Genomic DNA, 17,618 nt, shown 5'->3' on the forward strand with positions numbered 1-17,618 from the left:
GTCTAAAGAAGCTAGTCCAAGGAGCAAGCACAGATATTCTTAGCCTGGTTGACCCAAACAACTATGTGAAAAATTATGATAAGTTAATTTCTTGCCATGTATGACTGAAGAGCATGAACTAAGTATGAGATACAAAAGCAAGAAACAAAACCATCCATATTCTTATTTTGTTGGGGAATCATGAAAATTAAGGAATAGAAATGTATAAAAATAGATCAAAATGATGAGCAATATATAAATGTTAGTAGGAGTTTATTTGTCCATAGGCCTCTCTATATAAATGAAATTACAGATCTGGATAAAAAAAAAAAAAGAAAAGAAAAAAGGAGGTGATGATAAAAAAGAAAAAAAAAGGATCAAAATAATGTCAAAGATCAGTTTTAGTAAGAGCTGAATAGTCAAAGAGAAAGGATAGGACATTATAATCCAAGGAGAAATTTCTGAGCTTTCATTTAATTCAACAAATATCTATAAAGCATCTACTATATGTTAGATTCTGTTCCCAGGCATTCAGGAGAAAAAGACAAAAATAAAAATATTCCTTGACTTCAAGTAGCTTACATTCTACTAAAAGGAAACAATTTGTACACAGGTATACACATATACATAAGCACATGCATACACAATATATATAAATACATATATGTATATACATATACATACATACATACATTACATATATAGCAACTATATATAGGTGGTGCAGTGCATAGAATGCCAGAGCTGGATTTAGGAGGACTCATCTTTCTCAGTTCAAATCTAGTCTCATATTTACTAGCTGGGTAACCCTGGGCAAGTCACTTAACTGTGTTTGTCTCAGTTTTCTCATATGTGAAATTACAGAATGGTTGAGCAAGTTGTGGCACACTATCATGAAAGTATACTATTATGCTATGAGAAGTGATAAGGGGGATGGCCTAGAAAAAACCTAGAAAGATTTATATGAATTAATGCAGAATGAAGTGAAGAGAACCAAGAAAACATTGTCCAAGTAACAACAATATTGTAACAATGATCAACCATGAAAGATTTAGCTATTCTAATCAATACAATAATCCAAGATGATACTAAAGGACTCATGAAGAAAAATGTTATCTACATTCAGAAAAAGAACTTATGAACTCTGAGTACAAATTGAAGTATACTTTTAAAAACTTTTTCTTGCTTTTTTATTTTGCAACATGGACTAATATAAAAATATATTTTGTATGACCTCATGTATAATTGATATTATATTGCTTGCCTTCTCAATGGATGAGGGACTGTCTAGAAAGAGGGAGAGAATTTAGAACTCAATATTTTTTAAAATGAGTGATAAAATAAAGTATATATATATATATGTATGTATATATATATATATATATATTTAAAAATCTATTTTAGCTTTGACTTCTAAATCTAAAGTATACTGAACTGGATTTTTTTTCCTTGGTGACTTTATTTTCCATATGTTTTGTCTGGGACAGATTAAGATATTTGTAAGTCTCATCTTTACTCAGTAGTCCAATAGTAACTCCAGATAGAGTCTTAATGTTTTCTCAGTAGACATTAAGGATTTTACATTTATTAAGTCCAAGTAAATTTTTTTTTTGTTATTGGAGAAAATGTCTGTAATGTAAATGTAATGTAATGTAATGAAAATGTAATAAAGATCTATTCAATCTGTGTTTTAGTAAAATAATGAATTCATTTGATATTTAACTTGGAGGCTATACTTCTGAGTTTATAAAACTTTATTTTATTACTGATTTGATTATTGAAAATTGTTGTTATATTTAAAGGTAGATTTTAAGAACTGAGAATTTTTATGAATAAAGGGATTTTGCAGTCAATTAATCAAACAATAAGTATTTATTAAATATTTACCGTGAGACAATCATTGCACTAAGGATAAGAAAGACCAAAAAATGTCACTGCCATAATAAATTTACATTATTTTGAGGGAAAAAAATGTTTTCATACAAGATATAGAAAGAGTAAATGGAAGGTAACATCAGAAGGCAAAATATTGAGGAACATGGGGGGAAATTCCAATAAAACTTGGCCTTTGAGCTTAATCTTGAAGTACAACAAGGATTCTAAGAGAAAGAAGTGAGGAGAAGAGCATTCCAGATATGGCAGACAAGCCAATACAAAGGCAAGATGGAAGATAGAACACCAAATGTGAAGAAGCACAAACAGGCCAATATGGCAAAACTATTAAATGTATAGAGAAGGTTTATTTGTTTGTTTGTTTGTTTTTCCCCATCTCTCAATGTCTTTTTATTTCATATCATCATATCAGAATCCATTTACAACCATATCCTCAGTCCATGTAATGCTCCCCGCTGCCCTAGTGACAGATACAATTTTCAAGAATTATAGATATATTTTCCCATACCGGGATGTAAACATTGTAACTTTTAAATTATATGCATTTTCCCCATCTATGGTTCTCTTGAGTCCCATGTTTACAAATTAAATTTTCTGTTTAGTTGTGGGTTTTTTTCAATATAAATGTTGGAACATTTCTCATTTCATTGAAGATTCATGATGCTGAGTCTCAGGAGATGGTTAATTCTTGGATGTAACCCCAAGCACTTGCCTTTCAAGTATTCCAGGCCATCTAATCTTTTACTGTAGAAGCTGCCAGATCCTGGGTAATCCTGACTGTTGCTCCTTGATATTTGATTTTTTTTTTTCCTGGCAGATTACAGTATCTTTCCTTGAGGTTGTAGTTCTGGAGTACAGCAACAATGTTGCTTGGGGTTTTCCTTGTGGGATCTCTTTCCAAAGGTGATTGATGGATTTTTTTCAATAAGTATTTTCCCCTCAGTTTCTAAAATGATCTTTTATTTTTATTGAAGCTTTTCATTTACAAAGCATATGCATGAATAATTTTTCCAACATTGACTTTTGTATATCTTTTTGTTGCAAAATTTCCCCTTCATTCCCCTACTCCCTCCCCTAGCTGGCAGGTAGTCCAACACATACGAAATATATTGAAATACACATAGATCCAATATATGTATACATATTTATACAATTATCTTGTTGTGTAAGAAAAATCAGATCATTAAGGAAGAAAAAGAAAAACTGAGAAAGAAAACACAATGCAAGCAAATAACAACAGAGAGAGTAAGATTGCTATGTTATATTCCACACTCTGTTCCCATGTTTCTCTGGGTGTAGATGGCTCTCATTGTCATTGCAGAAGTGGAACTGGCTTGAATCATCTCAATATTGAAGAGACAAACTTCTGCCAGAATTGATCATTGTATAATCTTGTTGTTGCCATGTATAATGATCTGGTTCTGCTCATTTCACTTGGCATCAGTTCATGTAAGTCTCTCCAAGCCTCTCTAAAAGAATCCTGCTGCTCATTTCTTATAGAACAATAGTATTCCATAGCATTCACATACCATAATTTATTCAGCCATTCTCCAATTGATGGGCATCCACTCAGTTTCCAGTTTCTTGCAACTACAAAGAAGGCTGCCACAGGCATTTTTGCACATACAAGTCCCTTTCCCTTCTTTAAGATCTCTTTGGGTTATAATCCCAGTAGAAATACTGCTGGATCAAAGGGTATGCACATTTTGATAACTTTTTGAGCATAGTTCTAAATTGCTCTCCAGAATGGTTGGATCTGTTCACAGTACCACCAACAATGTATCAGTGTCTCAGTTTTCCCACATCCCCTCCAACATTCACCATTATCTTTTCCTGTCATCTTAGCCAATCTGACAGGTATGTATCTCAGAGCTGTCTTAATTTGCATTTCTCTGATCAATAGTGATTTGGAGCACCTTTTCATGTGGCTACAAAAAGTTTGAATTTCTTCATCTAAAAGTTGTCTGTTCATATCGTTTGACCATTTATCAATTGGAGAATGGCTTGAACTATTATAAATTTCAGCCAATTTTCTACATATTTTTAAAGTGAGGCCTTTAGCAGATCTTTTGGATATAAAATTATTTTCCCAGTTTATTGCTTCCCTTATAATCTTGCCTGCATTAATTTTGTTTGTACAAAACCTTTTTTAATTTAATATAATCAAAATTATTTATTTTATGATCAATAATATCCTTTAATTCTTCTTTGATCACAAATTCCTTCCTCCTCCACAAATCTGAGAGGTAAATTATTCTCTGTTCTTCTAATTTGTTTATAATATCATTCTTTATGCCTAGATCATGAACCCATTTCAACCTTATTTTGTTATACTGTGGTAGGTGTGGGTCTATGCTTATTTTCTGCCATACTAATTTGCAGTTTTCCCAGCAGTTTTTGTCAAATAGTGAATTCTTATCCCAAAAAGGTGGAACCTTTGGGTTTATCAAATACTAGATTGTTATAGTCATTGGCTATTTTCCTATGAACCTAACCTATTCCACTGATCAACTTCTCTATTTCTTAGCCAGTACCAAAAGGTTTTGATGATCACTGCTTTATAATATAGTTTTAGATCTGGTACAACTATGCCACCTTCATTTACTTTTCTCTTCATTAATTCCTTTGAAATTCTTGACCTTTTGTTCTTCCAGATAAATTTTGTTGTTATTTTTTCTAGTTCAGTAAGATAGTTTCTTGGGATTTTGATTGGTATAGCACTAAATAAATAGATTATTTTCGGGAATACTATCATCTTTGTTATATTTGCTCGAATTATCCACAAGTACTTGATATTTTTCCAGTTGTTTAGATGTGACTTTATTTGTGTGGAAAGTGTTTTGTAGTTTTGCTCCTACAGTTCCTGACTTTCCCTTCACAGATAAATTCCCAAATATTTTATATTATCAACAGTTATTTTAAATGGAATTTCCCTTTGTATCTCTTGCTTTTGGATTTTGTTAGTGATGAATAAGAATGCTGATGATTTATGTGGATTTATTTTATATTGGCAACTTTGCTAAAGTTGTGGATTATTTCTAATAGCTTTTTAGTTGATTCTCTGGGGTTCTCTAAGTATACCCTCTTATCATTTTATACCATCATATCATCTGCAAAGAATGATAATTTGGTTTCCTTACTACCTATTCTAATTCCTTCAATCTCTTTTTCTTCTGCTATTGCCAGGGCTAGCATTTCTAATACAATATTGAATAGCAATAGTGATAGTGAGCAACCTTGTTTCACCCCTGATCTTATTGGGAATAGTTCTAGTTTACTACATTACATATGATGTTTACTTTCTATATTCCTATAGTGTTTTTCATAGGAATGAGGGTTGGATTTTATCAAATGCTTTTTCAGTATCTATTGAGATAATCATATGGTTTTTGTTAATTTGGTTATTGATATAATTAATTATGCTAATAGTTTTCCTAATGTTGAACCAACCCTGCATCCCTGGTATAAATCCTACTTGGTCATGGTGTATTATCATGGGGATGATTAATTGTAATCTCTTTGCTAATATTGTATTTAAGATGTTTGCATCTATATTCATTAGGGAGATTGGTCTATAATTTTCTTTCTCTGTTTTCAATTTACCTGGTTTAGGTCTCAGTATCATGTCTGGGTCATAAAAGGAACTTGGTAGGAACCCTCCATTCCCTATTTTTTCAAATAATTTATATAGTATTAGAGTTAAATGTTCTTTAAATGTTTGGTAGAATTGACATGTAAATTCATCTGGTCCTGGGGTTTTCTTAGGGAGTTGATTAATAGCTTGTTCTATTTCTTTTTTCTAAAATGGGACTTGTAATTTATTTCCCCTTCTGTCAATCTGGGCAATCTATATTTTTCTAGGTATTCTTCCATTTCACTTAGGTTATCTTATTGGCATAAAGTTGGGCAAAGTTACTCCTGATAATTGCTCTAGTTTTGTCTTCATTGGTGGATAGTTCTCCTTTTTCATTTTTGAGGCAAACAATTTGATTTTCCTCTTTCCTTTTTCTAATCAAATTAACTAAATTTTATCTATTTTGTTGTTTTTTTTTCATAAAACCAACTCGTAGTTTTATTTATTAATTAATAGTTTTTTTAGTTTCAATTTTATTGATCTTTTATTTTTAGAATTTCAATTTTGGTATTTGATTGGGGGTTTTTAATTTGTTCTTTTTCTCGCTTTTTTAGTTGCAAGGCCAATTTATTAATCTTCTCTTTCTCTGTTTTATGCAAGTAAGCATCTAGAGATATAAAAATTTTCCCTTATTACTGCTTTAGCTGCATACTACAAATTTTGGTATGTTGTCTCATTGTGTCTATGATTTGCTGTTTCACCCAATCATTCTTTAGGATGAGATTAATTAGTTTCCAATTACTTTTTTCTCTTTTCCCCTGGCCATTTATTGAATGTAATTTTTATTGCATCATGATCTGAGAAAAAAGAATTTACTATTTTTGTCTTTCTGCATTTGATTTTGAGATTTTTATGTCCCAATATATGGTCAATTTTTATAGATTCCATGAACTAGTAAGAAGAAAATGTATTCCTTTCTGTCTCCATTCAATTTTCTCCAAAGATCTATCATATTTAGTTTTTCTAGTATTCTATTTGCCTCTTTAACTTCTTTCTTATTTATTTTGTGGTTTGATTTATCTAGTTCTGAGACAGTAAGGTTGAGATCTCCCACTATTATCATTTTGCTGTCTATTTCTTCTTACAATTCTCTTAACTTCTCCTTTAGGAATGTAGGTGCTACACCACTTGGTACATATATATGTAATATTGATATTGTTTCATTATCTATAGTATACTTTAGCAAGATATAGTGCCCTTCCTTATCTATTTTAATTAAATCAATTTTCGCTTTTGCTTGATCTGATAACAGGATGGCTATCTGCTTTTTGTTACTTCACCTGAAGCATAATAAATTCTGCTTCAGCCTTTTACCTTTACTCTGTATGTATCACTGTGCTTTAACTGTGTTTCTTGTAAACAACATATTGTAGGATTCTGAGTTTTAATCCAGTCTGCTATCTGCTTATGTTTTATGGGAGAGTTCATTCAATTCACATCTACAACTAAAACTACTAATTCTGTATTTCCTGGCATCTTATTAACCCCAAATTATACTTTTCTCTTTCTTTTTCCCTTTTCCCTCCTCCTCAGTATTTTACTTATACTTGTCTCAAGCATTCCTTCCCCTTTAGAGAACCACTCCCTTTCTTATACCTTTCCCCTAATATTTCTCTTTTCCCTTCTATTTAGCCTATCCTTCCCTTTTCCCCCTGCACCTCCCGCTTTTCTGTAAGATGAAAAATGTTTCTCAGTGAAACCAAATATATCTAATATTCTTTCTTTGGGCCAAATCTAATGAGAGTAAGTTTCACACAATATTTGTCACCTTCCCTTCTCTCCCTCAATTATAATATGCTTTCTTTGCCTCTTCCTGAGATGTAATTTCCCTCATTTTACCTCCACTTTCTCCTTTTTTTTTTCCTGTTACAACCCCCTTTCCATTTCTACTTTCTTTTTTATATCATAACAGTAAAATCAGATTGTACATGTACTTTCAATGTATACCCATAATAGAAATACAGTTCTCAAGTGTTTTTGGTTTTGTTTTTTTTGTTTTGTTTTTGCTTTTTACCTTTTTATGCTTCTCTTGAGTTCTATATTTGGAGGTCAATTTTTTTTTAGCTCTGGTTTTTTCATCAAAAATAAATGAAATTCACCAGTTTCATTGAATATCCATCTTCTTATCCAAAAGAAAATGCTCAATTTAGCAAGGTAATTTATTCTTGGTTCCTTTGCCTTTTGGGATATCAGATTTCAGGCCCTTTGATCCTTTCAAGTGGAAGCTGCTAGGTCCTGAGTAATCCTTATTGTAGCTCTTCAGTACTTGAATTTTTTTCTTTCTGGCTGATTGTAATAATTTTTCCTTGATCTAATAGTTCTCAAATTTAGCCATGATACTCCTTGGCATTTTAATTTTGTTGTCTCTTTCACAAGGCTTTCAGTGAATTCTTTCAATGGTCTTTTTACCTTCTGTTTCTATGATATCTGGGCAGTTCTCTTTGATGATTTCCTGAAAGATAGTGTCTAGGCTATTTTTTCATCATTTATTTAAAGGAGTCCAATAATCCTTAGGTTGTCTCTCCTAGATCTATTTTCCAGGTCAGTAGTTTTCCCAATTAGGTGTTTTACATTTTTTTTCTGGTTTTGCTTGACTCATTCTTGTTGTCTCACTGAGTCATTCATTTTCATATATTCATTTCTGCATTTTAGTGAGTTATTTTCTTCCATTTTTTACTTTTTTTTATTTATCCAATTTAATTTTTAAATTAATTGTTTTGTTCTATGGAATTGTTTTTTCATTTCACAAATTCTGTTTTTTAAGGAGTAATTTTCTTTTTCTGTTTCACAAATTCTGTTTTTCTGGGAGTTGCTTTCTTTTTCCATTTTATCAAATTTATCTTTTAATGAGTTATATGCTTTTTCCATTTCACTAAGTCTGTTTTATAGTGAATGTTCTTCAAATAGTTTCTATGTTGCCTTTTCCAGACCCTCTTGCAAATTTTTCATTTTCTCTCCCCATTTTTCTTCAAGCTCTCTTTTAAAATCCTTTTGAATTTCTTCTAGGCAAGCCTTGTGTGATGGGGACCATGTTAGACCAGGTTATTTTGCCTTTGGGAGCTTCATCTGGAGACAATCTGCCTTTAGTCTCCTCAGGGTTTGAAATCTGTTCTCTTTTTGCCATAAAAGTTGTCAATTGTTAGAGTCCTCTTTACTTTTACACTATTTTTTTTTAAAGTTAAGGTCTACCTTTAGGGTAGGAGAGGTTTTCCAGGCAACCACAGCTGCACTGGGTCAATGCTGATTCACTCCTGGTGCTGGGTGAGCTGCTAGAGAATCGAGCGTGTCCAGGTCCCATGACATTCTGGTGTTTTGGGTTCACTATTGATCTTTTGTATTTGTGTTGGATGTTTTATGACTTCTCTGCTGATCTACTGGCTTGCAACCAGGGCAGAGTGGCCAACACTGCTGTAGATTCCTGTGGATTCCTCCGCATAGATTCTCTGCCATGTGGAGCCAGCAGCACTGGTAGAGTCAGCAGTGCCCCAGGACTCTGCGCTATCTGTGCTGGCCTTTGTGGTCAGCTGTTTGTGTTAGGCTGCCTCCCTCCCGTTTCTGATTGAAACATCTTTTCTGGTCTGTTTTCTCCCATAGATTCTCTGCCATGGGGAGTCTGCACTGCCATACTGATACTGCACCACCTTAGGACTCTGCACTGTCTGTGCTGGTGTTTGTACTCAGCTGATTGTGCTGGCTGCCTTCCTCCTGTTTCCAATTGAAACAGACCTTTTCTGGCAATCTTAAAAATTATCTTCTGCTTATAATTTGTTGCACTCCCAATATTTGTAGGTTCTGCCAGTTCAGAGCTAATTCATAGGCTGGATTTTGTAACTATTGTGAGGGTTGTGGAGTTCAGAGAGAAACTTTGTGTATTGGCTCTGCCCCCATGGAAGTTTTTTTTGATTGAAGTTTATGTTACCATCCTGTTCAATGTGCTATGATAATTTTTAAATAAATTATATAAAAAAGTTCTGCAGTATTGTTGGAGCTTTTATGAGAAGAAAATTGGAAACATAGGAAGTTTCAAATATTAAATAACAATAATAATAATTGAACTTATATTTGATCATGGAAGTAATAAGGAGTTGCTGGTATTTATTGACTAGGGGTGTTAGAAGTATGCTTTATTAGGATCGTTTTGTCAGATATATGGAAGAAGAATTTGAATGGGATGACACTGAAGTAGCAAACCTGGTTTCTAGAAGAATAAGCTTGAAAAATTTAAGGATAAAGACAATAATCAGGAGTAGCTAAGTTCAGGGAGAGGCTCTCTTTTTTATCATTTTCCATAGTAGACATTATGTACCCACTTTAAAGGCAGCAGAATTTGATGTTATTGATAAAAATAAAAAGAATAAAAGAACTATCCTCTGGGCACCATAATGAAATTATTAGCAGAGTTCAGCCAAGAATGCTGTAACAGTCAAGGGAAACAGTATTCATTGTAATCCTTCTAGTCAGACTAACTCCTTGCAATAGTATTATATATGAAGATACCCAATTACTTGCCAATTTTGTTTTAATATCACTTAAAATCTCATCCCAATGAAAATGATATGATTCTCATTCTACAGATGAGGAAACTCACAATGCCAACCAAGACAGCATGTGAATGTAATATATAATATTAGTAAGTGTCATTTGACAATAACAGATGTCTGAGAGAACACAGAGAACTGGTTCTATCTCATAATATATTCAAACTCTCATTATGCTATGTTTATTTCACTTACAGTATAATTGGTCAAGAGCAGTATCTCCTATTTTGTAAATGTCAGTGACATTCACAGTTCTTTCTGAAAGATATTGAGTACAAATTAATTCTACTTCCCCTCCCAAATGTACACACAAAGGGCGCAAAATTATATATTAAAAAAAAACCCACTAAAGCCAAAACTTGTGCAAAATGCAGGAACTTTTAAAAATTGCTTATAATCCTAATTAGTCAAAATTGAGGTTAATATTCTTTTCTTGCCTTGTTAGCCCTCCAATGGTTTCTTTGTAGCCAAGTTACAGCTGCCAAGAAATAGCTCTGAAAAGATAAATTAATTTCACTGTTCTTTTTTTTACTCTCTTCCTATCAGAAAATACCATGAGACTGATTACTTTCCATCTTAAAATTTGAAAGACATCTATGCAGCTATCTGAATATTCTGTAATCATTGTCAAAACCCACACTAACCTATACATTCTTTCAAAAAATAGGCAGTAGAGTTCATGATTATTGGCACCACAAGTTTGGATACCTTGTGCATTAGGGATGTTATATGATTGAATATTATTCTAGCTTGCAAAGAGTTTATGCTCTTATATAAAGATGTCAAACACTTAGGATTCCAAACCACATTAAAATGCAATTGGGAAATATTAAACAAAATAAATGAAGATATAATAAAACATATATAATATTATATTTAAAAAATAAGTAAATCCCACAAGGATTCTCATGGATAGATTATTGTCCCTGTTTCTATTGGAGTTTTACACCACTGCTCTAATGGATAGCATTGGACAAACAATATCTACAACTACTCTTGAATTATAAAGATTACTAGCATGAATTGAAAGAGGATATTGCTTGAATTTTGGTTTGTCCAATAGCTAGAAGTAAGATGTTGATTGGTAAAACTTCTATGCTAATTTTTTTTTCATCCATTCTGAGCAATTTCTAGAAAAAGGTGTTTTTCTTCATATTTTTCACCAGTAACTTTGACTCTGGTTTCCTGGGGGGAGGAGGAGGGAGAGGCAGAGGGAAAGGGGGATGGGAACAATTCTACATAGAAAACACTGCATCCAATAATGCAATTTATTATTCCAGAAGCATTATGTTTTAGGATATTTCTAGTAAATGCTGCAGTTTTCTTCTACTTTATTGAGTTTTAGTAAATGTTTCACTTTTTCCCCAGTCTTACACAATTACTCATTATTGGTAATAAACATGAATCATCCCTTTATGATTGGTAATCTATTTTTGTTTCTACATAATAACAAGTTGATGAACTTTAATAAAATCTAGAGAGGTCCCCTTAAGGCCATTACATTCATACAGTGTTACTGCTACAAAATTTAATCAATGAAATTTTGTTAGCTTGACATACAGTGAGATTTTCTTGAAAATGAACCAGATAATAACAAGCATGTCTGTGCTGGCCTGTTGTAAGAGTTTCAATCTAATAGGCTGGTTATTCAAACAAATTATGTATTGGTCTAAATCTAAAGGTCTAAATCCAAAGTATTCAACAGTATAACTCAATTTAATTGGAAACAAGTTAAGTTCATAAAAGGTAAATAGGAAACAAAACAGCAAGAATGAGCATGTACACAATTAAAAGGGATCCAACTATATAGTTTTAGGAGGCATTCAAAGATTGCTAAAACCTTAAATCAACTCACATGATACTGGTAGTTTGTTCTTACATAGAAATACCTCATCTTGATTATTCACTAAAGTTCTTATTATTACAAGAGCCTAGTTAAGTGAACTCCCCAAAAAGATACAACTAAATTTGATCTACTTCTCCTATCTCATATAATTCAACCTATATAACAGTTTCCAAACCACTTCTTACAATTTTCTTTAAAGCCATCTTTGAGGGAAAGGGGATGATTATCTTATACTTTTAGCTATAGTCATGGAAATTAGAAAAATAAAGGGAACATCAAATGATCATTTGGTCCAGGAAAATGCCATCAGACAGTTCAAAATTTGGCAACTGACCAGCAAAAATATTTCAAAATTGAATGGGTGTAGAGTGAGGAATTGAAAATGACACTCAAGCTAAAAAGGTAAGATTGGGAGAAGAAAGATTGGGTTTGAGGTGTTCAAATTGTCCAATAAACACTTGGGGATATGGGACTAGAGTTCAAAAGAGAGAATAGGACTAGATATTAAGATCAGGAAGCCATCTGCACAGAAATGGTAATTTAATACATGTGACCTGCTAAGGTCACCAAGTGAGAATGTAGAGAGAGAAAAGAGAAAAGCACCTAGGACAAATCTTTGGGATACAACTTACAGTTAAGAGACATGAATAGTGATCCAGCAAAGTAGACTAAGAAGGAATGATCAGAGAGAGTATCTAGGAGAAGTTAATCAACAGTGTAAAATACTACAGAGAGTTGGAGAAAGTGAGAATTGGGGGGGAACATCAGATTTGGAAATAAAAAAATAATTAATACACTAATAATATTTCAACTGAGTGATAAAGATAAAAGTCAGATTATAGTAGGTTTAGAAAACACTGAGATGAAAGTGAGGGGAATGATTGTAGAGAGCTTTTTAAAATAGTTTGCCAAGAGAAATAAAGGACAATTGCTAAATAAAGAGGATAGTAGGATCCAGGGAATATTTGTTAAGCAGCTCAGGCATATTAGTAGACAGCAAGGGGAAAAAAGGAAATAAAGATGAAAGATTAGAGACAGAGAAAATCAGAAGAAAATAGGACCAGTGCAGGGACCACATAGTTTAAAATTATGTCATAATACAAGACAAAAACAGTGAACTTTTATGGTGGATTAAAACTGACCAGGCTGATCTTCTGGTCATTTAGGTCCAATATTGAAATGAGATGAAATACTCATAGGCCATCCAGTAATTAACAAGAATTTACTTCCATAGTATAGAAAGAAATCTCAATAAGATTTCAATTTCATTAAACTCATCTTCATAAGGAAATGTCTGGTGAGCGGCCAGTGACTCATGTAACTTTGGGACATCTGCTAAGTATGAAAAATCCTGATTCTACACAGAGAGGTTTTCTATGGCCATAGGTGAACAAGAACCACATTAAAATGGCTGAGGTCCAAAGGTAACTGTGTAACATTTAAGTGATTTGAGCCTGAGCCCTTTAGGTCAATCAAATATTGAAGAAATTTTGACTGTTGAGAAAAGTTCTAGACTATGCTAGATAGGGAGCAAGACTAAATTCCAACTTATTACAAATGCCCAAGTGACCCATACTATAGCCACAGCAAGAGACAGGGCTGGTAGAGTGCCTAATAGCTTGATGCCCAGGCAGCTCATGTGGAAACCACAAAGGGAAACAAGGCCAGCACAGTACCAGAGCAGCACATGCCAAAACCACAGCAGGAGGCAAAGCCAGCCAAGAACACAAGTAGCCCATGTTAGAGCCAAATCAGGAGATAGAGCGAGCAAAATCCTGAGCCAATATAAGCTAAGCAAATTTGCAAGAACTTTGCAAACAGCATACTCCACAATATCCATGAAGAATATCTGGGGGTCACAGAACTATGCAGAATCAATTCCAGAAGGAGGATGATACAAGCAGAAAAATACAGAAATTAGTCTATTCCAAAAGCTATGTTTAGTCTGTAGGATAAGAAGGCAGAAGCCAAAGCCTTATTGACCTATTCTGAATAGCAATACCAGAAGCAGCAGTGGCAGCAGCAATAGCAGCAGCAGAATCATTAAGAATACAGAGAGGACAAAGCCAAATTGGTCCTTCCCACCTTGTCCAATATTTGGAAGAAAGCAGAGTTAGTGGATAAGTCTCAATCTCTAACCTGAAGTTAAAGGCGAAAGCAAATAAACTAAATAGACCAAACCATCATGCACAATACAATAAATACAGATTATAAATACATAATGCCAAGTCCAAGAGATAAGCCCAGAAGAAAAAAGAAACTTCACAACATGAACATATTGCTTGGCCACAAAAGCTTTAGGAGTCACTGAAGAATAGAGGAAGAATTAAAAAAGGAAATTAGAATAAAATTAGAGCTCTCAAAAAGAACATTGAAAGTAAATAGCTAGCAAGAAAGAGTGGAAAATCTTACCCATGTGAAAAACAGAACTAGGATACTTAATCAGAATTCAAGAACTCGATGAGAAAATAATAAATATTAGAATAAAATAAAAATGTTTTGGGGAAAGACTATCTATGGTATCTACGATGGACATTAAGTAAATATAGAAGAGATTTTTAAAGAAGCATTGAAGTCCCTGGAACAATAAGCAAACAAAAAGTATCTATACCATAATTAAATAAATTATAAAAGAAAGCTGTGCAACTTTACTTAAATTAGAGAGCAAGGCAAACATTAGAAAAAAAGTATGTTTATTACAGTCTGAAAGAAACTATAAACTGAAAACATCCAGGAATGTCATAATCAAAATACAGAATTTTTAATCTAATTTAAAAGCAAATTTTAAATGCCATAAGCATTCAGAGTAGAAGAGAGAGAAAAAATTTCAAGTACCAATGAACCACAATAGGTATCACACAAGACTTGTGAGCAACTACTATAATGAAGAGAATTAATGTAATTAAAAATGCACTTAACTTCTAATGAGGAAAACTTTAAAATGATAGAGCAAAATAAATACCTAAATAATTAGAGTAAAACTGTAAATCAGATTAATATTGCAAAAGTGACATTTCAAATACTAATTTAATTTTTAATATAACATCCTTATTTTGTTACGTTTTTTTTTTTAATATCTTCAAGTTTGGCTATTTTTTTTATCTCCACTTGATCAGAGATAGTGATGCAAGAGGATGTAAGAATGCAAAATCTAGACTCAGGCTCACCTAGGCAGCATATATGCTTGTTGCCATACTCAAATCTAATCAATTATCACTATTGAATACCCCCCACAGAAAGTTAAAGAGAGAACTCCCAATAATACCTACATCCTAGTCAGATATCCAGAGCAGAGTCATTCTTTTTAAGGTCTATTCTTCAAAGTTTAACCCTTTCTATTTTTCCAATGCAGCCATTAGAGGAATCATTGCTATATTTTCTCTATAGTCCTTCAGCATAGAACACACATTCTCCAGAAGTTTTTAGAGGCCAGTTACATGGGATTGCTCCTGCAGGCCCAACTCCACACCAATCCCTGCTATATTGGGCCTCATTGAAAAAATCAGTTTTGCACATTATTCATGAAGGATCCAAAAGATCTGGTGGAAATTTTAAATCAAAATATAGAGCTTTGAAATCACCTCCAGAAATCTTCAGGCCAGAAAAGCTTCCAAATCCTTATGGGCCACAGCCTCCTAGATACTGGAAATATGCCAGAAGAGACCAAAAGTATGATGTTTGGAAAACACATCTGAGATAGAGTAAGAGTAGAGATCTCATACTATACATATGGGGACTAGGGGTAATACAGGGAAATGAGAGAAGCATCTAAGAAAATACTTAGTGATCATTCAGCTCCAGATTTTACCAGAGTCAGGGAAATAAAAATCACTTCCTAAGCAAATTTGAGGTGGTCACAATAAGTGGCCAAAGTTCCCTTTCTTCTCTTTGTAACTTTGATATTAAATGTATCAAGATATTAGGAGACACTCTGTTTTCGAGAGCTAAGGTCTGGTAAGCAAGTATCAGACAAGCCTAAAAAAGTAACCATGTTCCAGTCATGTAAACCTGCTATGAATCAAACTTGTTTCATTGTTGCCTATTACCCCTTATTGTCAGGGCTGTGATTCATAGCATAGCCATTGGTGTAAATATTGAGATTTCCCTACACTGCCTCAGGTCCCTCCACTAGGAGCATGGCCCTGGAACCTGTGTCTAATTTCTCTCCTTGCTGGCAAACTATCTCCCTCACTTTGAAATTAAAGTTATGTTTGATTCTGGGGAATCTGGAATCTCTGGTCTGCTCTATTCAGTTCTGCTCACCCATAGGGTAAAGGCCAGATGGTTCAATTGACATTAATTGGTATCGAAAGTAGAATTGAACATGGACTCTTCAGTACCAGTGTAAATGGACTAGATGCCCTCAGAGTTTATTTCTTTACAATCCAATTATCCTCATCTGTAAGTCCTCTGCCCTTCTCCCTGCTACAGTGTTGGAGCTCTCATTTTGGTCAAGGTCACCATTCTTTGTAAGGAAGACTGCAGTCCTCCAGTGACCTAATTCACCTTAGATTATTTTGGTAAAAATAACCTTTCTTAAACTGCATACTTCTGGTAATTGGCCCCTCTGCCTACCTCTGCTGTTTTTAAACTGCACTCCTTGGTGTCTGTGTACCTCTGCCTAATCAATTAAAATTAGAATTGTAATTGGGTGCTTTGTTACAATTGTTTGTGTTTGTATCTGTCTTCTTTTGCTTGAGTCATTGTAAAGTGTAAAATGTCTGTTGTTTGTAGATTCTATTACCTAGAAAGATTTAAAATGAAGCCAACCAGGAAAAAAAAAATTAAGGGCTATAACCAAAGAGTTTAGAACAGTGGAAAAGATTAATGAATGTTCATACTTATAACAATTGTCCCAGGAAGCAGGACTAATGCCCCCTTTAGGTTTTCTGCAGGAGCTTAGAGTATAAGAAAAGAGAAAAAGAAAGATACTTTTTCCCCCTATCACTACAGCTTTGGTTATGTTGGAATTACAAAAATAAAATCATATAATTAACATTTGTAGAACTGCTAAAAATGTATTTGTAGATTAAGGAATTTGGAGTTTAATCATTTTAAGATTTCAGGGGAGAAATCCTGAGACTTTGGGGCAATTCCAGGATCCCGCATCCTTTGAAATATCTTAGTAAGTTTGGGATTACCAGTCTATAGAATTTGTTTGAAGGAAAAAATAAGGATTAAATTTAATATAAGTTAAAAATGGATGGCTGTGGTGTTCTCTTCTTTTTTATAATATATGATCATTCTCTCTGGGAGCAGGTTTTCTTGGGTAGGTTTCTGGAGGCAGCCTTAGTTTCAGTTCAGAGTAATAATCACTTCAAATGCAGCCAGCTGATAAAATCCAAATGTTTATTTACTCCTTCCAAGTCTCGTCTCTTTCCTTGGGCCTGGTTAGCTTTCTTAGAGGCCTCTCTCCCTCCTTGGTTCCAAGAACTCTTGTTGCTAGTCCTTTGCTTCTAGCTTTGCCTCTTGCTCAACTCTGACGCCTGGCAATCTCCCTAACTGACTGACTGACTGAAGCTCTTTTAGAAGTGAAAACTCAAAAGTTGATTCCACCTCTGAGAGTGGGATTATGGGAGGTGTGAATCTCATTCTTGTGAATCTCATATTGAATTCTGATTTGTGAATCTCCCAAATTTCATGAACTAATGTGTGTGAGCTAGTGTGAACTCTCAAAGGTGTTAACTTAAGCATTATTTCTATCAATTCCATTGAGTTATCACCTTGT

This window comes from Sarcophilus harrisii, chromosome 5, assembly GCF_902635505.1.
Source record: "Sarcophilus harrisii chromosome 5, mSarHar1.11, whole genome shotgun sequence".
NCBI classification, from domain to species: Eukaryota; Metazoa; Chordata; class Mammalia; order Dasyuromorphia; family Dasyuridae; genus Sarcophilus; species Sarcophilus harrisii.